Source organism: Anabrus simplex, chromosome 8, assembly GCF_040414725.1.
Source record: "Anabrus simplex isolate iqAnaSimp1 chromosome 8, ASM4041472v1, whole genome shotgun sequence".
NCBI classification, from domain to species: domain Eukaryota; kingdom Metazoa; phylum Arthropoda; class Insecta; order Orthoptera; family Tettigoniidae; genus Anabrus; species Anabrus simplex.
In genome coordinates this window covers 62,658,627-62,684,283 of record NC_090272.1, presented here as the reverse complement: position 1 = coordinate 62,684,283, position 25,657 = coordinate 62,658,627, and the positions used below count along the sequence as shown (strand labels likewise).

At 43.1% G+C, this 25,657-nt stretch overlaps 1 protein-coding gene across 1 annotated transcript in view; it reads right to left on the bottom strand.

Moving 5' to 3' along the window:
• LOC136878782 (uncharacterized) overlaps positions 1-25,657 on the bottom strand; it is a 507,599-nt gene that overhangs the window by 136,070 nt on the left and 345,872 nt on the right. The gene's annotated exons all lie outside the window — the stretch shown is intronic.

Here is a 25,657-nt window from a genome sequence, read left to right as displayed (position 1 = left end):
GTGAATTTTTATATACAAACATCAGAAACTAATTCAAAAAATAGGTTTCCTATTTATTTATCGTGGAATAATTAAAGGTAGGCCAAGGTAAAAAAAACCCACTGTTTTATTCCGCTCCAGTCCTTCATTTTTAGAAAAACAAATTAAAGTTAATTCATCGTTAATTAATTAAATGAATTTATTTATTTATTTATTTATTTATTTATTTATTTATTTATTTATTTATTTACTGGCCTCCGTGGCTAGGTGGCAGCGCACCGGACTCTCACCGCTAGGTTCCGTGGTTCAAATCCTGGTCACTCCATGTGAGATTTGTGCTGGGCGAAGTGGAGGCGCGACAGGTTTTTCTCCGGGCACTCCGGATTTCCCTGTCATGCTTCATTCTAGCAACACTCTCCAATATCATTTCATTTCATCTGTCAGTCATTAATCGTTACCCCAGAGGAGTGCAACAGGCTTCAGCAGCCGGCACAATTCCTGTCCTCGCCGCTAGATGGGAGCTTCATTCATTCCATCCCTGACCCGGTCAAATGCCTGGAATCAGGCTGTGGATTTTCATTTATTTATTTACTGATTTATGTATTTATTTATTTCTAGTAGTCTAACGTCACGCTAACATATTTTTCGGAGAAAATGCGATGGGAAAGAATTAGACTCAGTGACTCACACGGTTGAGGCGCTGGTCTTCTGGCCACAACTGGCAGGTTCGATCCTGCCATCCCACGCTCCCAAGTGTGAGCGCCCTGGGCCCCATTTAGTCGCCTCTTACGATAGGCAGGGTATACCGTGGATGTATTCTTCGTCTGTGTCCCCGACCCACAGGGGGGCACAACCTCCAAATTCGAGTACCGGTACATACAATAATTTGTTCGACAGTAAATTACATGTTTTAAAATGCTGATTCCCATCACACTTTATCCAGGCTTTAGACTGGCATAGTTATTGTACTGAAATAATTTTGGCGTGTTTAAAATCAGCTGAACTAAAGCTTCGTCAATTATTTTTGTCGCTTTTAGGTAAGCGTCGTTATAATTTAGTTCCTTTGTACAAGATAATCATACTTAAGTCGCTTTTCAAGCTTAATGAGAAATTTAGGAAATACACTAACACACTCTCACTCGCACTCAATTAAAAATGTTGATCTGCAAGGAGCGAGCAGCTGTTCAGGCAGGTTAGAGGGGATACCCCGAGATTAAGCTAATGAGAGCCATCCCCTGCTGCAGTGACCGCAAATGTCCTGTGACAACTGGGGAATTTCTGTGAGTGGGCACAAGTTTATCTCAGTGACCGCAAATGTCCGGCGACCGCAAATGTCCGTGACCGCAATTGTCCGGCAACCGGCTCGACCACTTCTGCAGTTCATTATGGCCACATTTTGTGGCCGAGCCAGTGACAAAATTTGGTCCGGTCAGCTTCACCGCTGGGACAGTCGGCAAGTGGAACTTCGGTCATTCTCATTTATAATGATTCTGAAGAGGAGGCTGTACTTCTTTTGCTTATGCGAAGACGCAGGAAAAGAAGGAAAACGCGGACAATGTGGTTACATCCAATAGTAGAAGTCCGACAACAGTTGGGGAAGTTTCATGCTTTACAGTATATCACGAACTCTGCAATTACCCGGATAACTTTTTTCCAGTTCTTCAGAATCTCAAAAACGTCTTTCGATGAACTACTACAGGAAATAGGGCCTATTATTTCACGGACAGATACTGTGATGAGGAAGGCTATATCGTCAGAAGACAGACTCGCAATAATTAAACATTTTGTAAATAAATATATGTAGATCTTACCTATTTCATTTTTCTCCTTCGTGCTAAGTTCTGGAAGTTGCTGTGACAGATTTCACAGATCTTCTCCCATGTTCTGACCTTCTCAACTCGGTTGCTGTATGTATCACTAGCGTAGTTCCATATAGCGGGTTCGGCTTGAATCTCGGCAATGAACGTATCTGTATCAAATGACTCCATCACGAATACTGCCAGCGGGAACTTGTCGCCAGGATGTCGCCCGTGTGTAATGTAAAGCAATGCGCTACAGTCGGCAAGTGGTCGGTGGCCGGGATCGGCTACAGCTGACGACATGTGGTTCGCATGTGGTCGAGAAAACGCTCGTGTGTAAAGGGGAGGTATTCTTCCCATTGCATCGTATGGTAACGGCAAAGCGGCGACAGCCGGCCACACATGAACCACTTTTTGTGGTCGACAACGGCGACACACAAAAAACAAAAAAACGCTCGTGTGTAAGGGCCCTAAGACTGAGAAGCCTGAATACTATCAACTTTCACTAGTTCTAGTTCTTATTTAGCGGCCCATGCCAGGACGCCTGGTAACACTTCTAGTCTCCTGGAAACGTTTCCGCAGGTACCAAATAGTATTCTAGCAACCCCTAGCATTCTGGCAACGTACCACTGTGAGTAGCCTTCTCGAAGCTGTGTAAGAGCACGCTTCCCCCGTTGTCTGCCCTGAGTCCGTGCGATCAGGTGGTGATTGTGGTGATTATTGTTTTAAGAGGAAGTACAACTAGGCAACCATCCTCCCAAACTTATTCAGAGAGAAAAATTGGAAGGGGTCCGACACTTCGAAACATGAAACTATCACTTCGAAACATGAAACTATCGGCCAGAGAAAGACAAGGGCCACGAAGGGCGAAGGGCGAGAAAAGGAAAGACTCTCTTGCCCTCGAATGCTCCAATAGCGTCGGGGTCGGAAAAGGACAAGAGTTGAACGAGGAGGTCGGATACGATAGATAAAAATGTGGAGTCTGACACAAGTAAGTGGTAACAATGCCAGGACTCAGGTAAGGGCCTCGTAGACGCCAACCCACGCTTCCAAGTTAAGAGCCCTTTGGGCCTCTTTTAGTCGCCTGTTGCGACAGGCAGGGTGGGATACCGTGAGTTTTATTCTACCGTTCCCACACATAGGGAGGTCCACACGATCACCATGATTTATCAACACTCCACACAAACCAAACTTCGCACTTCGCACATGATTTGTATTAAGGCACTCGTTCTACCCGTTGCATGAATCGTTGCCGGCGGGATTCAAGTGAACTAACAGTAGTGTGTGGCGCAGTAGATTGAGTCAGGGCGCGCAGTGCAGTCTACACACGTGTATCGTTGTGCCTCTAGCTCTAAGCTCGGTTACATGTTTAATGCAGTGTCGCTATTCCGGTGCAAAAAACTTATAAATATTCAAGGAAATAATCTGACATTTAATTGAATTATATTTAGAATGTAATGTAATGAAATGGCGTATGGCCATTAGTGCCAGAAATGTCCGAGGACAAGTTCGACTCGCCAGATGCAGGTCTTTTATTTGACTCCCGTAGGCGACCTGCGCGTTGATGAGGATGAAATTATGATGAAGACGAAAAATACACCTAGCCCCCGTGCCAGCGAAATTAACCAACTATGGTTGAAATTGCCGACACTACCGGGAATCGAAACCGGGACCTCTGTGACCAAAGGCCAACACACTAACCATTTAGCCATGGAGCCGGACATTAAGAATGAAGAAGCAGCCGAAGAAATCGCACGAAGGGTTCCGATCTCAGAGCAGAAATTAACGTATAAAGTTTTACAGTTTTGAAGAGGAAAAGTGCGCCTCTGTGGTATAGTGGTTTGTGTGATTAACTGCCATCCCCAGAGGCCCGGGTTCGATTTCCGGCTCTGCCACGAATTTTGAAAAGTGGTACAAGGGCTTGAACGGGGTCCACACAGCCTCGGGAGGTCAAATGAGTAGAGGTGGGTTCGATTCTCACCTCAGCCATCCTCGAAATGGTTTTCCGTGGTTTCCTCCTTCCCCTCCAGGTAAATGCCGGGATGGTTCCTAATTTAAGGCCACGGTCACTTCCTTCCTTCTTCCTTGTCTATCCCTTCCAATCTTCCCATCCCTCCACAAGGCCCCTGTTCAGCATAGCAGGTGAGGCCGCCTGGGCGAGGTACTGGTCATTCTCCCCAGTTTCATCCCCCGACCCAATGTCTCACGCTTCAGGACACTGCTCTTGGGGCGGTAGAGGTGGGATCCCTCGCTGAGTCCGAGGGAAAAAACCAACCCTGGAGGGTAAACAGATTAAGAAGTAAAGAGGAAAAGAGGAGAGATCTCGTAATTCCTCTTCAGATATGTGTGGAAGGTCTGCTAAGGCCATAAGTAGACGTGAAAGAAAGGTCTGTACGCAATATTGTTAAGCTGTGTGAAAAAGCCGTAAGGGATGAATTGTGATTCGTACCCCAGGTAAGTGTCGTCCTCATCAGAGGAATACAGACCTTGAGGAATTCGTTAAGTGTGTTGTGCGTCGAATATTTTTGGAATTTTATAAAGTTCGCAAAGCAATCCCCAATTTACGTAAACTTATCAACGCTGTCAAAAGAAAAATACCGTTTATAGGACGGAAACACAAATTCTGGAGACTCATAAAAAGTATGGGTTTTAAATTTCAAAGGTATAAAAATTTGAGACATATAAATATTGATTTGAAAAGCAGTGATAAAGACAGTGACCAGGAGTCATGACATAAGTCATGACCACCATAGCTAGGGAATCGAATGACAGCTTGACCGATACGGCTGATGAAATTACAATTTCATCTTCAGATGCCACTAGGTAATAATTATAAAAATGTATGTACAAGTTGTTTATTTTTATTTACATTAGTTTCATTTAATTTAAAATAAAATGTTACCGGGCGAGTTGGCCGTGCGGTCAGAGGCACGCGGCTGTGAGCTTGAATCCAGTAGATAGTGCGTTCGAATCCCACTGTCGGCAGTCCTGAAGACGGTTTTCCGTGGTTTTCCATTTTCACACCAGGCAAATGCTGGGGCTGTACCTTAATTAAGGCCACGGCCGCTTCCTTCCAACTCCTAGACCTATCCCATCGTCGCCATAAGACCTATCTGCGTCGGTGCGACGTAAAGCAACTAGCAAAAAAAAAAAAAAAAGAAAAAAAAAAAAAAAAAAAAAAAAGTAAAATAAAATGCTTCTCATTTATTATACTGATCTGTGCATTGATGAATGCCTGCCTGATGTCAATAACGGTGCGATACGGACTGTACTTCTCTTCCTGCTAGTGCCCTAGCGTGTTTGTCTTTCTCCGCTAGTTCCCATGGCGTGCCGCTTCATTTCAGTAAACAGACACCAGCGCTCTCGCGCGTAACGGCAAAGACTCATGCAAGGGGCAATTCTTTCCAACGGACATTGACACCTCCCAAACATCCGGATGACAGTTATTGCCATATTAGTTCATCCCACTATTCGTACAATGTAGTTAGGAACATCTAGAGACGTGAATACCGAGCTCGATAGCTGCAGTCGCTTAAGTGCGGCCAGTGTCCAGTATTCGGGAGATAGTAGGTTCGAACCCCACTGTCGGCAGCACTGAAAATGGTTTTCCGTGGTTTCCCATTTTCACACCAGACAAATGCTGGGGCTGTACCTTAATTAAGGCCACGGCCGCTTCCTTCCCACTCCAAGCCCTTCCCTCTCCCATCGTCGCCATAAGACCTATCTGTGTCGGTGCGACGTAAAGCAACTAGCAAAAAAAAAAAAAAAAAAAGACGTGACTAGATTTCGTTTTTGAGTAATGTAGATTAATTTGAGAGATGCCGCATCGTCGGACTTGGTTGGACGTTTCGGCATATTGCTTGCCACTGTAACCTTTCTCACTATACTTGCACGTCGGTGTTGGAGGCAGTGCTGACGTAAGGGCACACACATACGTCAAGAAGGCTAGAGTCTACCTCAGCACCGTTAGCACGGAGAATCGTGTCATCGTGAGACAGGCTATAATCACTCCACAGGCTTCGCTGTACACCGTCCAGAGACATGTCACGGAAGCTAAGGATACGGCTGTGTCAGTCAGTACCATATTCACGTAGCTGGGAAAGCAGGATTACGTCGCGGCGCTTCTTATGACAGGCCATTCCAAATTGGTAACTCCGGGCTAATTGCCCTTGTTCAGCATAGCAGGCGAGGCCGCCTGGGCGAGGTACTGTCCTCCTCCTCAGCTGTATCCCCCGACCCAAAGTCTCGCACTCCAGGACACTGTCCTTGAGGCGGTAGAGGTAGGATCCCTCGCTGAGTACGACGTAAAAACCAACCCTGGAGGGTAAACAGATTAAGAAGAAAAGAAAGATTATTATGAACTGCGTTATGTGATGACCAGATTTGCGATGCACAATATGTGGCAGTTCAAGATTTTACCAATGTAGTGGAGGTGATCATTGTTTTAAGAGGAAGTACAACTAGCCAACCATCCTTTATATAACACTAACCAGAAAGAAACAATGGACGGGATCCGACAATTCGAAAAATGAAGATAGCGGCCAAAAGAAGACAAGGGCCACGAAGGGCGTGAAAATGAAAGACTCCGTAGACCTCGGAGACCTAATAGCGTCGGGGTCCAAAAAAGAACAAGAGTTGACCAAAGAAGGTCTGATAGGATAGATGAAAGTGAGGAGCCTGGCACAAGTAAGTGGAAGCAATGGCAGAATTCAGTTAAGGGCCCCATAGTCGCCAACCCACGCTTCAAAGTTCAGAGTCCTTGGTGCTCCTTTTAGTCGCCTCTTACGACAGGCATGGGATACCGTAGGTGTTATTCTACCGCCCCCACCCACAAGGGGGATCAAGATTTCACCAACCAGGATCAGCCTGTCTTTGCAAACTCTGCGGGACGATTCGTGGGAGATACCACTTAATGTTCTGTAAAGAGAGACACGATTCCCTGACACGGTTCCGCAAAACACAGGGGAGGTAATAAGAATGTTATATGGTCATTGGCTGAATTTATTTCATTCATTATTACTCTTTATTATGGTGGTTAGTAGTGTGACGTGTTGTATGTAGGCGTGGATTGAGATGATCACAAGCACTCAACCCTCGAGCCTGAGGAATTAACTAGACGCAGTTCAAAATTCCTGCCCGGCTGGGAATCGAGCCCAGACCACTCTCAACCGAAGCCCACTACGCTGACCATTCATCCAAGGCACTAGACATTCCATGTCATTCAGTGTCAACATTTAAAGAATTTTCGATGAGTACTTTGGCCATCCCATTCTAAATTCTAAATAAAGACTCGTTCAGCTTATCACACAAGGTAAAATTGAAGGAAGGAGAAGAAGGCGAAGAAGGAGAACATCTTAGCTACGGAATCTACGAGAATAGTATGGGCTCAATACCTCCGCTCTTTTCCGAGTTGGTGGGAACGAGTACCAGATCGCTCTGATGACAGCCGATGTCCAATGAGGATATAGTACAAGAAGAAGAAGAAGAAGAAGGTGAGATATTGAACGTTTTCTCGACAAAATTAATTGAAATTCAGCAACAGATCGCCCGAAAGAAATATCATTTCTCTGCCATCTGGGTGAGTAAAGCGGAACACCGAAATTGATATATGATCCGCCTAAATAACGTGAAATCAAAACGCCTGTGCATGGTTTTTGAAACAATGAGTTATTGTTATTACACTTTCATGTGCATGAGTATTCTCTTGAATACTATGGTCATCTGACGAGAAGTCGCGTAGATGTGGGGTAAGAGGGGCGAGTGGTAAACATGGCTGTCGCGCATGCGCCTATCTCAAGTCTCAAGGTTTGACAATAAACATCGGTTTCGTCCGTGGTGACTTGCGAACTTAGGTGCTGTCGTAAATAATTAAATGTGTTCAACACGGCGTTTGCATAAAATGGGCAAAACACCATGCTTTGTAATCACCATGTACTAGGAAAATTTTCTGTATGTACTGAACAATGAACAGTTTGATAAGGAATATGCATTGATTCAAAGAGTTCGCATTGTCTGTCACCACTGATGTTTGTAGCTAAGAGCGTAGTATCTGTTACTCGTGCCGTACCTATAAACTGCCACCACTTCTCGTCAGACGCAGATAGTAAACCCTGTCCGCAAACAAAAATCCAACTTCCGTTGGTCAACAGTTCTTCTTTCAAAATTCCTAACAGTGTTAAGTTTTGGACGATTTGGGATCGAATTTTCCCGCCTTTCATGACCTAGGACCTGGGGAAGGTTTTTATTCCCCTCCCCGAAGATGCGGCGGGTTTCGGTGGTTTGATGGAGTTGGGAGAGGGGGGGATGGAGGTTTGATTCGGTGAAGGAGGTGGGAGGGGTATCGTCCTCTTGGCTAAGTGCTTTACTAAATGCTTCACATTTGTACATTTGGATTTTTACATAATAGTTCAATTTACATCATTGTTATTTTGTAAGGTTTAAACCTGGGTGCAAGGGAGAAGGTGCAGTGCCATGATGTAATAGAAGAAAGAGATTTTAACAAGGGATGTGAGTGGAAGGCGGAGAAGCTCGAATATATGCGGTGGTGGTAAGAGGTATCCTTTTTGGAGTAGATAGGAACGGATATGTTGAGTAGGTGGTTGGGGAGGAGGGGCAGGCCGGGGACGGCTGAGAGATGTGGTAGGGCGGGTCACATGTTGCGGAGGAAAGCGAGACGGTTCAACTCGGTGATGGCGGCCATAGAGATGTATCCCGTGGCTGATGAGGGCGTTGAACGTCTTCGAGAGTCGCAAGGTGGAGTCTCACTAAGTAGGTAGGTCCATCTTCGTTATGAATCCGGAACACTCTTCTCACGGGTAGTCCTTCCTGGCGGAATTCCTGGGCTATGACTTCAGTTGGTATACTAGGGTTTACGCCGCGCGCGACGCAGCTGTAGATGGTATTGCGGTCGGGCGACGGTGATGACGATGGTGAACGTGTTGTGTCGGCAGGTTCCTTGGCAGGTGGCTGAAGTGATGTGTTCTGTGGACTAGGTTGAGCAGGGTTAAGAGGTAACGTCATAAGAGGGAAAGGATGGGACAAAACTGTAGTGGTTATAGGAACGTTGAGGGAGGTGTCAGCAGAGGTGGTGGTAATGGTGGTAGTCGTGGTGGTAGTGATAGGAGTGGTGTAAGTAGGGGACGAAGGCTGTGGTGGTGGTGTATATGGAGGTGGCATGGTTGCTGCTGGCGGTTCAAAGGCGTCTTCCAAGTGCTGAGGACAAGGTTCCACTGAATGCGGGTAGCCGCGATGTACATACCCTCGTTGAGAGCTTGCTGAACGGCATCTTCTTTGGCGAGTTGAACAAGGACCCGATGGGTTGGGACGAAGTTTTCCTGTATCCGGGATATATTTTCAGCTGGAATGCAGTTTATGCGGAGATGGTGGAGGAAGACTTCGTCAGAATTGGCAAAATCAACGCCCAAACGATGCAGTTAGGCATGATGGGGAAGCTAACTTCTAGTTTGGTGTCAGCCTACCATCCTTAGTGCGGCGGGGTGCGAAAATAGAGTTGTGGCTGTGGCGTCACCCGGCCGATCAAAAAAAGAGGCGTTGCTTAGGAGTATGGAACAGTCCACTTTAGAGATGTCACCTTTCATGACTTCCTTAACCACTACGCCAGGCATGTCAAGGTCACGAGGCTGACTGTCAGCTTTGCGTGCACGAGAAACAGCTGTTACGAACGCTAGTCCAGACGTTATCAGGTAGCGCCAGCCTGGAGGGGTGTACATTACACGTTCATAACTACGGTACTCCCGCAATACATGTACATATATTCTTTCATATAAGGGCAAACATAATTAAATGTGTTCAACACGGTGTTTGCATAATAATAATAATAATAATAATAATAATAATAATAATAATAATAATAATAATAATAATAATAATAATAATAATAATAATAATTACAGAAAAATCTCATTGGTATCTGTTGCCTACAAAATTTTATCTCAGTGCCTTCTCGATAGAGCCCAACAGCAACTAGAACCAAAAATGGAGAATATCAAGCAGGTTTCAGACCAGGCCGTTCATGTCCAGAGCAAATTTTGAACCTAAAGTTAATCCTGAGGCATCAGAGAATTTGTAGCAAAAATGTAGTTTGTACTTTTGTTGATTTCAAAAAGGCCTATGATTCAGTTGATCGTCAATCACTGTTTCAGATATTAAAAGAACAGGGTCTAGACCGGAAAACACTCGCAATTGTAAAAGAGACATTGACAGACACAAAATCTAAGGTTAAATTCATGGGGGAAATTTCAGACCCTTTTCCGATCAAAACAGGAGTAAGACAGGGAGATGGGCTCTCTCCACTACTCTTCAACTGAGTCCTTGAAAAGGTAATACAGGAATGGCGCAAACAGAAGTCTGTCCTCAAGATTGACCAACCAATCACTCTTGGTAGGGGCAAATTAGCAGTAGACTGCCTGGCATTTGCGGACGATCTGGCAATCTTAACTCGTGACGTTTCAACAGCCATAAACCAGATCGAACTCCTGAAAGAAACAGCGGAAAAAGATGGCCTCCAAATATCGTTTGAAAAAACTGAATACATGACCTGCAGCAAAGAAAATATGGCAAAATAAATCGGGTCCAACAATTCAAATATCTCGGTGAAATAATTCAGGAGAATGAAATAGAAACAAAAGCCAACGAAGTTAGATGCCAAAAAATGGAAACTGCATATAGACTCACCCAAAATATCTATAACAAAAAGTGTCTCTCCAAGCATGCAAAACTAAGACACTATAATACAGTAATAAAACCAGAATGCCTCTATGGATCAGAGACACTAATTTTGAACAGGAAAACTGATCTAGAAAATATTCAGAAAAAGGAACGCAAGATCATTAGAAAAATTTTAGGCCCAAAACTCGTAGATGAACAGTACCGCCTTAGAGGGAAACAGGAAATCAAACAATTTTCTAACATTCACAGCGACATCAGAAAACGCAGATTAAGATTCTTTGGACATATAAAAAGTATGAACCCAGATAGACTTAGCAAGCAAATAGTTGAATTTTATGAAAACCGAAGTAAAGCCAAAACGGACACAATAAAATGGATTGGCGAAATTAAAACAGATCTCAAACGGGCAGAAATTACACCTGAAGACATCCAAAGCCGGGTTATCTTCAGAGCCAAAGTTCATAAGTGGCAAGTTGACCAAGAGGAGGAACCAAGGAAGAAGACCGGAACAACATGGTCTCAAGAGAGAAAAGAAGCACACAGCAAACGAATGAAGGAAGTATGGGCACAAAGAAAGGCAAATGCCTGTCTCTAAGTACTTTGCGTAGTCCTAATGGGCTCATTCGCAAATAATAATAATAATAATAATAATAATAATAATAATAATAATAATAATAATAATAATAATAATAATAATAATAATAATAATAATAATAATAATAATAATAATATGGCCTCAGCTAGTGTGTTCAGACATTTTGATTTGACGCCATCTGGCTGTCTGTTCGTCAATTTCGACGTTCCGCTTTATTCTAGGCCCACTATATGGCAGACAGAGTAAACCGGATCTCTCTTGGGCGTCTATGCCTGAGATTTAATGAATTTTGTCGGGTAAAAACCAGATGGTCCGCCTCTGTGGTGAAGTGGTTAGTGTGATTAGCTGCCACCCCCGGAGGCCTGGGTTCGATTCCCGGCTCTGCCACGAAATTTAAAAAAGTGTTACGAGGGCTAGAACGGGGTCCACTCAGCCCCGGGAGGTCAACTGAATAGAGGTGGGTTTGATTCCCACCTCAGCTATCCTGAAAATGGTTTTCCGTGGTTTCCCACTTTTCCTCCAGGCAAATGCCGGGATGGTACCTAACTTAAGGCCGCTTCCTTCCCTCTTCCTTGTCTATCCTTTCCAATCTTTCCATCCCCCACCTAGGCCCCTGTTCAGCATAGCAGGTGAGGCAACCTGGGCGAGGTGCTGGTCATTCTCCCCAGTTGTATCCCCCGATCCAATGTCTCAAGGTCCAGGACACTGCCCTTGAGGCGGTAGAGGTGGGATCCCTCGCTGAGTCCGAGGGAAAAACCAACCCTGGAGGATAAGCAGATTAAGAAAGAAAAGAAAGAAACACCAAATGTGTCACCAGAGATCTTTTACATGCAGACATCGTACGACATGGAGGGTCGAATAAACTTCTTTCCGCCCTCCGAAAATTCGACTAACTCTGCCGGGTTTGAACCCGCTGCCTTGGGATCCAAAGGCCGTCACTCTACCACGGATCCACAGAGGCAGCATAAACTGGGGGAAACATGCTTTGTAATCACCATGTACTAGGAAAATAAATAATTACTTTAAAGGTTGCCATAAAGTATGAAGTGCAAGATAAAAGGCCTTTTTTATTGGTTTAAAGTGCTCAACTCTCCTATTAACATTTATATTATGAAACAGAATAATGCCGAATACTATGCCGCTTTCATATCACCTCTGTGGCAAATCGTCATGTTTGTATAAACTTAACCAAAGGAAAATAGGTTTCGATAAAAGTAGAAGCTTCCCAAGTAACCGTACGGATACAAAAGTACACAATCACACGCTAACAAATAACCGTATTTCTCCGATTCCAAGGCGACGTTTTTTCTCAGAATCTCATGTGAAAAATAAAGGGCCGTCTTGCATTCGCGACCTAACAGTAATGATCACCACTGGCAACTACCACGGCAACTACGCTGCTTCTTTACACCCGCCGCGCGCACACACATAAAACTCGTTGACAATCAACGTTCGCGTCTTTATTATACATCGCTAGCCGCGGCAACCGGTTGTACAGTGCCTCTGTGTAACGTCACTGGATTTCGGGAAATACAGTAGTGAAGAAAGAATGACATTCTGTTAGTTTCTACAAAAACGTTTCTCAAATACGCAGAATGGTATCAAAACTGCGAGCCTTTGAATTCTTAGCAAGACCACGGCTACTCAGTGGTAGAGTTATAATGCGTCTACTGTATCTTTCTTTCTTTCTTAATCTGCTTACACTCCAGGGTTGGTTTCTCCCTCGGACTCAGCGAGGGATCCCACCTCTACCGCTTCAAGGGCAGTGTCCTGAAGCGTGAGACATTGGGTCGGGGATACAACTGGAGAAGATGACCAGTACCTCGCCTGCTATGCTCAACAGGGTCCTTGGTGGGGGATGGGAAGATTGCAAGGGATAGACAAGCGGCCTTAAGTTAGGTACCATCCCGGCATTTGCCTGGAGGAGAAGTGGAAAACCACAAAAAACCACTTTCAGGATGGCTGAGGTGGGAATCGAACCTGGGCCTCCGGGGATGGCAGCTAATCACACGGGGCCGATGACCTCGATGTTAGGCCCCTTTAAACAACAAGCATCATCATCATCATCAGCAGCAGCAGCTAATCACACTAATCACTGCACCACAGATGTGGACGTCTACTGTATCTGACGCTTAATAAAATTCAGTTTTATAGACAACAGGAATATTTTCGTGATGGATCGTCGTACTGTAAATATACGTGGAACAGGCGTTGCCGGTAAATTTTCAACGGGTTCTCGTCGATATTATGATGCCAGTTTTAAGGTAATGGTTATTCAATATGCAGACATGAAGAATAATTGTGGAGCCGCAAGAAAATATGTCACAGGCCTAACTAAAGCCAATATTCGGCGTAAGCGTGAAGACAAAGATACGGTAGCTTAAAAAATGCGTAGTGTACAAAAATGCATTCAGTGGCCCGCAACAAGGACGCTTTAAAGAAGTCGAAGATGGAATTGTGAGGTATGAGCGCGAAAAATGCAAGGGCGGAATGACCATACCACGGCTCAATAAACTCGTTCGTTGACCTTCAACGTCCGCTTCGTTCTTAGGCCTATACATCGCTAGCCGTTGAAGTCGGCCGAACCCGGCAAGTGAGACGTACGTGTAGCGGCAGCCGGTTGTATCTGATACTGAGTAAAAGTAACAGTTTTACGGACAGCAGGAATATTTTCCTGATGGATCGTCGTATTGTATAGACGAGTAGAACAGGTATTGCCAGCAAATGTTCAACGGGATCTCTTTGATGTTATGATGCCAATTTTAAGTTAATGGTGATTAAATCCGCGGAAATAATGAATAATTGTGCAGCCAAAAAAAAAAAAAAAACCGGCATAACTAAAGCCAATATTCGGTGTTAGCGTGAAGACATTGTCTAAAAAGACATACCGTACCCAGTTGTAAGCCTTACAAGAAAGGCATTCATATGACTTTACAAAGCACTTTTTACGCCTGACTTCATTTTTTAAAGGAAAAAGTGGGGGTCGTCCTACGGTCCCCTACTGTGTCAATCCTCATGTTACAGCCTATGCAGCCGTAAGTTTCAACCATTACTTGCCCAGCCCTGAATCAGCAACATGGGAAAGTACAAGCCAACTGGGGGAAAGAGACTTGTGCCCTCATGCACAAGGTTTGTCACCCGTGATTATGTTCACTGCTTTAAGAATATAACATTCTAATTTTCTTCTACTGTTGTCAGAAGAGTTTGATAATGTTGTTTTGAGCGGACGGCTACCTAGTGGTACTTCCCCTTAACACAATATACCCCTGTGGGTGCGGGCTAAGAATAACATCCACGGAATGCCTTCCCTGTCGTAAGAGGCGACTAAAACAGTCCCAAAGGGCTCTCGATTTGGGAGAGCGGGTAGGCGGCCACGGGGTCCTTAGAAGATTCCTTGCATCGCTTCCACTTACTTGTGCCGAATCTCTCGTCTATCCTAGCCGACCTCCCTTGTTCAACTCTTGTTCTTTTCCGACCGCGACGTTATTAGAGCATTCGAAGCCTAGTGAGTCATTTTCACGCCCTTCGAGGCCCTCGTCTTTCTTTGGCCGATACCTTCATTTTTCGTAGTGTCGTACCCTTCCGTTTTTCCCCTCTGATTATTGTTAATTGAGGATGGTTGCCTACTTATACTTCCTAACAACGAACTTTACCGGGCGAGTTGGCCGTGCGGTTAGGGGCCCGTAGCTGTGAGCTTGCATCCGGGAGATAGTGGGATCGAGCCCCACAGTCGGCAGCCCTGAAGATAGTTTTCTGTGGTTTCCCATTTTCACACCAGGCAAATGCTGGGGATGTAACTTAAGACCACAAACGGTTCCTTCCCACTCCTAGGTCTTTCCTATCCCATCGTCGCAAAAAGACCTATCTGTGTCAGTGCGACGTAAAGCAACTTGTAAAAAAAAAAAAAAAAAAAAAATATATAACGTCGATTTCCAACAGAACTTGACATCACCGTACAATGTTATTAAATTACAGTTTATAACATTCATTAGTCTCCCTAAAATTACTACTCTGTTTAACTTATATATGGAGAAACGCGCCCTTTTCCATTGCTGCCTTAACGCCAACTTTACTGGCAACGCTGTGATCATAATATAGACTCATACGCATGCGCGCGCAGTGAAGATCGGAAATTCTGACAGCTGTTTAGCACGAACTTCAACAATACAAAATAAACGCTTCTGAGGTTCACAATAGTGTTGTACGTGCTAACTTCTTTAAATATGGATAAGCTAAGGAGAGTGAGACGTGGCACAAATGCCTTTATCGTACGAATGTTTATAATTTCATACGCAATGAGCCTTGCCTTGGGTGACCCAGTTCCAGGGAATGCAACAGTATTGAAGACTGATGGAATTCAATCCAATAATTCTCGTAAGTTTTTGCTGTTTTCTGGGAATTAGATTGTCTTTATTTTATTATCGATATTGCTTCCGCGCTCGTTCTTGATGTTTGAAGATTCGAAAAGAAACTGACTTATTAAACATAAAGTTAGGTTAGATTTGTGATGATTCATGTCAGGAGCTTTGGATAGGCGTGATAATCAAGTCTATAACAGTAATGAGTGCAGAAATTGTTTGAAAACTTGATGTATGTGACACTGAAAAATCTATGAAATTGGGTGTAGGCTAAGAGTAGCGTAATTAATTTTGGTTTTAGAAGTGTATAAATACATCAGTAGATGGACATGTGGTTGTCGTTTTAGAGGACAAACCAACATTATTATTAGCCACAAACATTGTGAAGTGTGCGAGTGGAAGGAAAACGAATTAGAATAAAGGCTATCGGTGCAAAAAATCTAATTGATGGTATATCATCTTTGATTCATAACTCAGTTCTGTGCTTGCCGGTGATAGGATTTTTTCAGATAACATTCTTAAATATCCATCATTAATTTTATTATTAATATTATTTGCTTTACGTCGCATCGGCACAGATAGATCTCATGGCGACGATGGGATAGGAAGGGCCTAGGAGTTGGAAAGGAGCGGCCGTGGTCTTAATTAAGGCACAGCCCCAGCATTTGCCTGGTGTGAAAATGGGAAACCACGGAAAACCATCTTCAGGGCTGCCGACAGTGCGGTTCGAACCCATCATCTCCCGGATGCAAGCTCACAGCTGCGTGCCCCTAACTGTACGGCTAACTCACCCGGTCCATCATTCATTAGTATCACTTTCACGAAGTCTGGTAGTCGAATGTTATAATAAAAATTAAAGTCATTTCCGCAGAGTCCACGAAGGCCCCTGAAAGAATGGAATGTAAAGACTTATACTGTTCTTAACCTCAGGACTAAGAACGGAACTTCTTGGGTTAGAACAGACAGATATTAATGAAACTGGGATGACTGGTCAAACACATTGCGAATTTAATGCTGATAATCATTTTACCTTTCGTGAAATCAACGGTAATATTATTAGTAACCGAAAAATAGCTATGTGTCTGGGAGCAATTAGCTTTCTTCATTCGTCCTAACCGCTTCTGGTAATTTCATCAGTGCTTATATATTTTTCACGTATTTTTATAATGGTTGATTCTTTTCGATAAAAATTCGTATAATACAATTTGTAGGTAGGCTAAAGATTATGAACATTTTTATCGAACTCATTTTGTTAGTCGAGTCATTGGTTGAAAAGATTTTCTGAATTGTTTTCACGCTGAATAGTACAAATAATAATCATAACCTTTAAGGCTGGTTTACATTGTTTGGTAGAATTGACACTACAGTAAAGTAGTAGCACCATGTCAAGGCGTTAGCATATCGTAAGGAAGTGTTTAAAGACTTTCGCAAATATATTACTGCAAGAGGTTAGTGAAACGTTAAAAGAAGAAGCAAATGACAAAAATGAAATGGGAATGGCGTATGGCTTTTGGTGCCGGGAGTGTCCGAGGGCAAGTTTGGCTCGCCAGATGCAAGTCTTTTGATTTGACTCCCATAGGCGATCTGCGCACCGTGATGAGAATGAAATGATGACGAAGACGGCACATACACCCAGCCCCCGTGTCAGTGAAATTAACCAATAATGGTTAAAATTCCCGACCCTGCCGGGAATCGAACCCAGGACCCCTGTGACCAAAGGCCAGCACGCTAACCATTTAGCCATGGACAAATGAGGAAAGAAGGGAATTGATAAGAGGTTGGCTTAGTAGGAGAGATACACTCGGGGCATCAGAACTAATTCTGAGAGAACTTCCGACAGAGGATAAAGAAGAATACAGAAAGTTTAATGTGTACTCATTGCATCCATCGTCCTAGACGACTTAAGAGAGGGAGTGTAAATGTCTGCTGCACCACCTCCAGACGTTTTGGATTTACGAATTTTTATCAGTTCTTGGTTGTAGATACATAGTAAATTTCTTATTTTCTGTTTCATTTCCATTATACCAAAACCCTCTTTACCCATTTTCCTAACCAAGTCCTCTTCAGTCACCTGCCTCATGTTCTTGTTTCTGTAAGTTATACTGTTTATATTCCATAAACATTCTTTTTCACGGTAAAATTCTACAAATTTGCATGTTTTTCTTCCGTCCATTTCATATTGCTGCCAAACGCACGCACGGATGCTCAATTTACTCTACTCCACGGAAAACCGTCCATACCGTTGCTTACGCTGTTATACAAGGCTGGGAAATGAGCCATGAGAAGTGGGGTCACCGAATTTAGTTTTCAGTTCTCCCGCTAGGATCGCCTTTCTTAGACACAAGTTTTGAATGTCTTCCTGTGTTCAGCCCGGTTCAGCCATCGCCCTCTACTATGACTGTCTGTTAGGTCATCAGCCCAGAGGCTGGTTGGATCCTCAAATAGCACCACCAAAGGTTATGCGGTTATAAGGAAACCGCAAAAACCAACGGCAGCACCAAAATGAAGCGTACTAGGCAAGACGAGGAGTGAGGTAGTTTGCCATTGCTTTCCTCACTGGGTCAGAAAGTGCTATTGCAGCATGACTGACCCTATGAGCAACACCTTTCATAACACTCAGATGCACTAGTCGTGCTCTGAATGTCATTACTCAGCACCACCCATACCCCAGCAGCTTCCATACTGTCACAGCCATGGATGTTGACTGGGACTTTGGTGGAAGCTACACTTTGTTCTGGCCTGTGCCAAGAGATGGATGCAAAAGTACTGTATCCATCAAGAAATGACAGCAGGCAACTACTATGACTACTGTACGCCTTCCCAATACAGCAATATGAGCGATATGGGCCTAGTTCCCATTTTTACCACCGAGCGCTGGTCCGCTGGCATTGAAACACGATTGTTCATTACAGCACATGTTAAGTGTTTTGTATAGTTCTGTTCAAATATATAGCCAATCACTCAATCAACATATTCGAATCACACCTTACACCTTAATAAAGAAATTCAGTGAAGAACGTATCCCTCCACAGCGCAAAAACCGTACAAAATAATAATAACGGTACGTAGTAAATGCTGTAGAAAATAAATAATTTCACACACTTTTCTGTTTAAGTGTTTCGCGTTCTCGCGTTCAAATGTTTCCAAGATCTCTGTTGTGGCTATGTTATTTACACCGCCGTCTCGATCCTCCTATACTGCCTGCTCTATGCGAGCCTTTTTGCGACTACGCTGCGACAAAATTTCTCCGCTAGATGGCAGACATAGACGCACAATGTTCTAAACTTATTCTAATGACGACAGCCTACAAAACACTATGCAGTTTGGTCATATGTTCACTAAAGCTCGTAAATTACATCAGTAATATTAAATATCGGCAATATTACCTGCATGAAGTTGCAGTTGGCCTCTTCATGGACAATTTAAAGATTTTCCTGGACGAAGGTTTGGAGTGGTACCGTACTTTTTGTGTTCTTGTCAATGCAATATCAAATAATAGAGGTCTTACGAACTTGGTTAGGATAATATCACTAACAGTTTGCTGATGTTCTTTGACCTCACACTGTAACAAAACACATTCTGAAAGGTTTTTTTTCTATTTGTTTTACGTCGCACTGACACAGATAGGTCTTATGGAGACTATGGGATAGGAAAGGCCCAGGAATGGGAAGGAAGCGGCCGTGGCCTTAATTAAGGTACAGCCCCAGCATTTGCTCGGTGTGAAAATAGGAAACCACGGAAAACCATCTTCAGGGCTGCCGACAGTTGGGTTCGAACCCACTATCTCCCGGATGCAAGCTCACAGCTGCGCGCTCCTAACCGTACGGCCAACACGCCCGGTATTCTAAAAGGGAAGACGTCGCAAGTCGTCGTATTACGATCGTACGTTTGAAGAACTTCGACAATAGGGCACAGCAGCTTAAACGAACTCCTACAGATGCTTCACCAGAGCGACAAAACAAGGTTTTGAGTATCGAACTCCTCCTCTGTCCTAATGCATAATTAGTTCTATTTAGCTGTGTCGAAGCCCTAGGCAGTGAGATGTTGCTGACACAAATGTCACACTCCATCCTCTCTTCTTCAACACGAACCGAGCACCCGCAAATTAGGATCTGATTTCCTGTTTCTAGTTTGATTAGAATATTATCGTCTGGATATCTGAGGTTGTCCAAAATGTCTAAACATGAAGACGTTTGTTGTGTGATTGCCCGTCACAATTCTTATCACAAGGAATCCACCATCCTCCACGGCTTTAATCACCTTCTGAAAAAAAAAAAAAGCAGCCTGTTTCCAGTCATTCGACCGGGTCAGGAATGGAGTGAATGAAGCCCCCATCTAGCAGCGAGGATATGAATCGTGCCGGCTGCCGAAGCCTGTCGCACTCCTCCCGGGCAATGATTAATGAATAACACATGAAATTAAATGAAATGAAATTATATTCGAGAGTGTTGCTGGAATGAAATATGACAGGGAAAACGGAAGTATCCGGAAAAAACCTGTCCCACCTCCGCTTTGTCCAGCACAAATCTCACATGGAGTGACCGGGATTTGAACCACAGAACCCAGTGGTGAGAGGCCGGCGCGCTGCTGCCTGAGCCGCGGAGGGTCCATCACATTCTGAAACAAGGTGTAAAGGCACAGGTGCGAGAGTAATCTGAGAATATCCAATTGCTTTCTTTATTAGGTCCCAGCCTAGATAAAGCCGACAGCCGCTTTTCTCTTAATTCCCGTCTAGACGGTATTTCATGGAGTGGTATCTTCTTTGGCTGTGAACGACCTTGCCGAGACTGGCAAAATTGTACACAACAGTTGAATATTTCGGGGAAAGAATCTGAAGTTTCAGTTCTGCGAAAAATATTCCTTGCACAAACGGAAAGAAACAAGTACCAACACCTTAAAATCACTTTTGAAATATCTATAAGCATAACATGATTAATTCATTTCACTGTTATATACAAAATATCGCTTGTACGTTTACCCGTTGTACGAAATAACTCAGGTTTTCCACACATTCATGCACCAACAACACGGTGCAATCCCACCACATTGACAGCGAAGATTGTGCGTCTACTGCTGCACTCTTACGGAGACTTGGAGAAATATTGGTAGTCGCGCCTTCCTGTGTTAAAATAGTGCCATAGAGCAGGCAGTATAAGAGGATCGAGACGGCGGTGGTTATTTAACAATACAGGAATAGCACACTCGCAAATAACTTCGCTCAATAACTATGAATGTCCGATTTCAGGACAACTGATATGAGGAAAATCACGCAACACAGGCACTAAATACCACTCATAGGCGCAACAGGATTTTTATGAACAAATAGTTGTGGTTTCGATACAAAATCATTAATAACTTTCAAAATCCACAGTGGCAAATCAGATGGGTATTGCAGCCTGCTGTTTTAATCTCTTTTATAAATCAAGTCCATTAGCACTGTTGAACACCTCGGTCTTGTCTAAATAATCAAGCTCTTGTCCGGCTGCAATGTTGTTACATTTGTGCTACTGACACGTATGTCGAATCAACTTTTTATCAATAACATGCATTTGACAGTTGTACCTGCATTAAAAAATCGTGGATATCTGTATACGGTCCGCCTCTGTGGTGTAGTGGTTAGTGTGATTAGCTGCCACCCCCGGAGGCCCGGGTTCGATTCCCGGCTCTGCCACGAAATTTGAAAAGTGGTACGAGGGCTGGAACGGGGTTCACTCAGCCTCGGGAGGTCAACTGAGTAGAGGTGGGTTCGATTCCCACCTCAGCCATCCTGGAAGTGGTTTTCCGTGGTTTCCCACTTCTCCTCCAGGCGAATGCCGGGATGGTACCTAACTTAAGGCCACGGCCGCTTCCTTCCCTCTTCCTTGCCTATCCCTTCCCATCTTCCCATCCCTCCACAAGGCCCCTGTTCAGCATAGCAGGTGAGGCCGCCTGGGCGAGGTACTGGTCATACTCCCCAGTTGTATCCCCCGACCAAGAGTCTGAAGCTCCAGGACACTGCCCTTGAGGCGGTAGAGGTGGGATCCCTCGCTAAGTCCGAGGGAAAAACCGAACCTGGAGGGTAAACAGATGATGATGATGATGATGGATATCTGTATACGAATGGTGTTTTAAATATTCTAGGGCTGTTATTACTTCAGTCGCGAAATTATCTCTCGCGCGCCGCACATTCATTTTCTTAAACTTAGACGGCTCGATGTTTTTACATGTAGGAAAAATGAACCGGTTTACAGTTTCATTTGATTGCATCCGATACAGTTTCCTGATAAAATCACCCTTTATATCCTGGGAAACATCAAACATAGATTTTTTGAGTAAAGAATTTATTACTTTTCAGAATGTGCCATTTGTCGAAAGCAAGAAGAGGCATTTCACTATCAACAGGACGACAGATATACGGTTTAATGTGTTTTGAAGAAGACATTCTTCATATCCTGCTAACATTAGTCTTATGATTGTCACTCACAATGCGCAACACGAAAAACTGCAAGCTTCGACTTCCTTTATTGTTTTGAGTGTTGAAGTATGCAGCTCTGTACCTAAAAGCCCCTTAAAGAAGAAAAATGCTGCTGTAACCTTTATTTTGTGATCACAGCAGACATTATACAACAGAAAATGTTATTGACTAGGGTCATTCGATTTCTACTTTCGCTTGCATGACAGTCATCTTGAGTAGTTTTTATTCGCTCATCATGAAATGAAGCGTCTTTCTGTTGAAAGGTGTCGAGTTTCTTGTCATATAACATCTGCTGTTCGATGGACTACCAACAATCACAATCTCTCTGCTTCATTTAGGCAGTGACTTTCTGCTAAGAGGCGCTCCTCTGCTAAGAGTGTTATTCCAGTCTCGCAGTTTATATCTCCTACGTAGCGTGAAAGTATGGATTTATTCGGTGTGGCAAGCATATCGTTTCGATGATCTTGAATTGAAATTCGGCGAGAAATCCTTTCTTGAAATAATATTTAGCCATTTATGACGTTGCTCGTTGAGAGGAAATTCATGAAACGAAATCGCACTTCCCGATCTGCTTTTTATCTTACATCAAGGCACACAGCAGTAAACAATATTATATACATAAACAATGAAACGGTTCACGGTCAAAGAAACAAGCCAAATAAGGCAAACACAGGCTCAAATTACACCAGCACTCTTAGCAATGATCACTGAGGTGTCTCATCAAGCAGACTAATGCCAGCTTCTCAGCGCTCCAAGCGCCTGAACTGGTAACTACGCCCTGTTCGCTCGGTTATGTGTAGTGCTGGGGACGGAGCGGAGCGGAGCAGTTGTTGTGACGTCATCACCCGGTAGTACCGAGTGAACTACCGAGTGAATGTCCTGACGCGGGACGTTTAAACACGTTATAGCTATGGCACTGCGAAGGTATTGCATCCCCCTATTAATACCCTTCTCTCACAACGTAACAACTGTAAATAACTGCATATATATTCACTATAATTGTTATATACGTAACTGCTAGGGAGTAGGAGGTAGTATATGGAATAAATGTTAGTAACTCGTATAGTTAACTCATTCGAAACAAAGTATGGCGCATACTTACCGAAAGGGTTTGTATACAAGGGGATTGGAAGTTAACAGAAAAGTAATGTATTCACAATTATTTCGTAAGTTCATGTGATACGGTACACTGTTAATGAGAAGAATAACCTGAATATAAAGAATCTTATCAGAATATAATGAAAAACACTGACATAATTTCATCTACAGGATAACAAAAGTAATTACGTAAATGAACGTTGACTGAAATGTCCTTCTTTGCAAATGTGATTACAAAACATATCTGACAACATACTACTACACGTTCCAATGCCATACAGCTATCAGTAGAATGCTTCTATAAATACAGTTATTATATTATATTATATTATATTATATTATATTATATTATATTATATTATATTATATTATATTATATTATATTATATTATATTATATTATATTATATTATATTATATTATATTTGATGTGCCACCACCCGTCGCGTATGTGCGGCCACAAAATTTGCATTTTGCGTGTTTCCTATTATCAGTGATGTCAAAAAACTGCCAGGCATCCGACGGTTTTCGTGGCATTTGTGGAACAACGTTCTGTAAAAATTTCTTTAAATTCCTTTAAATGTTCTAAAAATATAACTACTATCTACGAATATGTTTAAATATCACACTAACACCACAAATATAATCTAACAGACTTTACATTATCTACAAAACATAACAAGCGTAGGAAATATATACGTACATTCGAAACACACAGATTGAATACAGGTACTTTCGTACGTGTGTTGTGCGCTTCACCAAAGAGAATAAGTAGCGCTACACTGTGCTCAGGTCCTCCGCGAGTACTCGCAGTTGTAAGCGGAGGGGATCGGTGGTGCGCTCTACCGCTACAACCGGATTACTCATCGGTATTACTCGCTCCGTCCCCACCTCTAGTTATGTGTGTTACCGGGCGAATGAGAAATGGTTCAGCATGGATTTTGTGACAAGTGCTTGTGGAAATTCGGTAGTATATAGCCAATTATGATACTTACGGAGAAACCACACGTTTTTAATGTTGCTCGTGATCCATTTTTGCTGTAGTGCGAATAATCCATCAGTATGATATTAACATGTCCTGTTGGAAACTTATTTACATCAGTATCTTGAGGTTATGAGTCGTCGTAGTATCGACCCAGTCAACACAAATTTATACATATTTACAAAGGTGTTTTAAAGTGTTTGGGAAATATATAGTTAGTTTATACTCACGTAAAAGCTATTACTTAAAATGTAGTATTTGTAATGGGTCTCCACTTCACAGTCACCGTTTGAACCTTACATCATTGTCTAGCCTAACTTAACTTTAACACTTTTCTGTTCAAAAGTTTTAGGTCCAGATTCGAAATATTTTGGCACTTTGATGAAATATTCCTTGCCTTATTGTCCAAGAAAGGCTTGAGTAATTTCTGCAGCAGCAATAGTGGCAATGTTTCGTTATTGCAGGTCCTGCACATGAGTTCCCTTAAAAACCTGTCTTTCAGGTAGTGGGTACAGATCGGTAGATAGTGTTTTCTTGGGGGATAGTGTATTGCTTCAATAACAAAATCGTTACACATTGTATCAAAGCCCTGAAGAAAGCGTTAGGGTACCTTAACCCTCTCCTGTCTTGAAAACGGATTAAGCATACTGTAGGACTATCAGTTGTAGGTAAGGATGTTATCTGTGGACAACTGTCACAGCTGGTTTCTTCTTCTGCTACATGTATCAAATATACAGCTATCATTGCCAGCAGTGGCGGTTTCTGGTATAGCGCAATGGAGCAATGAACCTCCAGTGTATATCAAATTTTATTCAACTACTTAATATTCATGACTCCCTTGTCAATCTCGAAGCTCTTGCTTAGCCCATCTATCCGTAATATACTCGTACTGGCTTTCAATTCATGTGAACTGCGCACGTTCCGTGGCTGGATACTTGTCTGAAATGAACCCCCATGGAAGGCGACCTCTCCGTCCGTACCTGGGCGAAGGGAGTGGCACTGCCTTCGTGATGTCCAGGCCGTACTGCAACGAGCGCGGGGGGGAAGTTTAGCATATGAGTTAGTAGAGTTAAACATAGATTTTCGCAGTGTTATTGAAATTTTTAACGATGGCCGCATGTTCACTCAGATATATGTGAGAATGAGCCGTCATCGACTGCATTATTAAGTGTAAAGTCGTTAATTAGTGAAGAAAACTTAGTGTGAGCGTGTATTTATGTGAAGATATAGGTTAAGAAGATCGTTCTTCAGTGTTTTAATTTTGTAGTTTATTTGTGTAAAGTTATATTTATAGTGTAAAATTAATTGAGTTAGTGCATTCTGTGTTTTATTATTAACAGCGAGTTGTATATACTTGAATTAAGATCATCAGTGAGGGAAATCACCGTGCCTAAGAGTTGCTGTGTGCCTGGCTGCAAAGCCAATTATAAACAAGGAGAGTACACTCCGGTATTTGTGTTTCCTTCTGATGAAGAACGAGTTAAGTTATGGAAGAAGGCTATTCCCAAGGAGAATTTAATAGTTAATCACAACAGAGTTGTATCAAGCACTTTCCTGAAAATCACATCCTGAGAGAAATATGAGCGTCTCGTCCAGATTGTGAGTTAAATTGTTTTATTATGTCATAAACATGGGTAACATTAGGTAGGCTCTATATTTTTATGTAATCAGACCTACGGCGTATCTGAATTCGGTGTATTTGAAA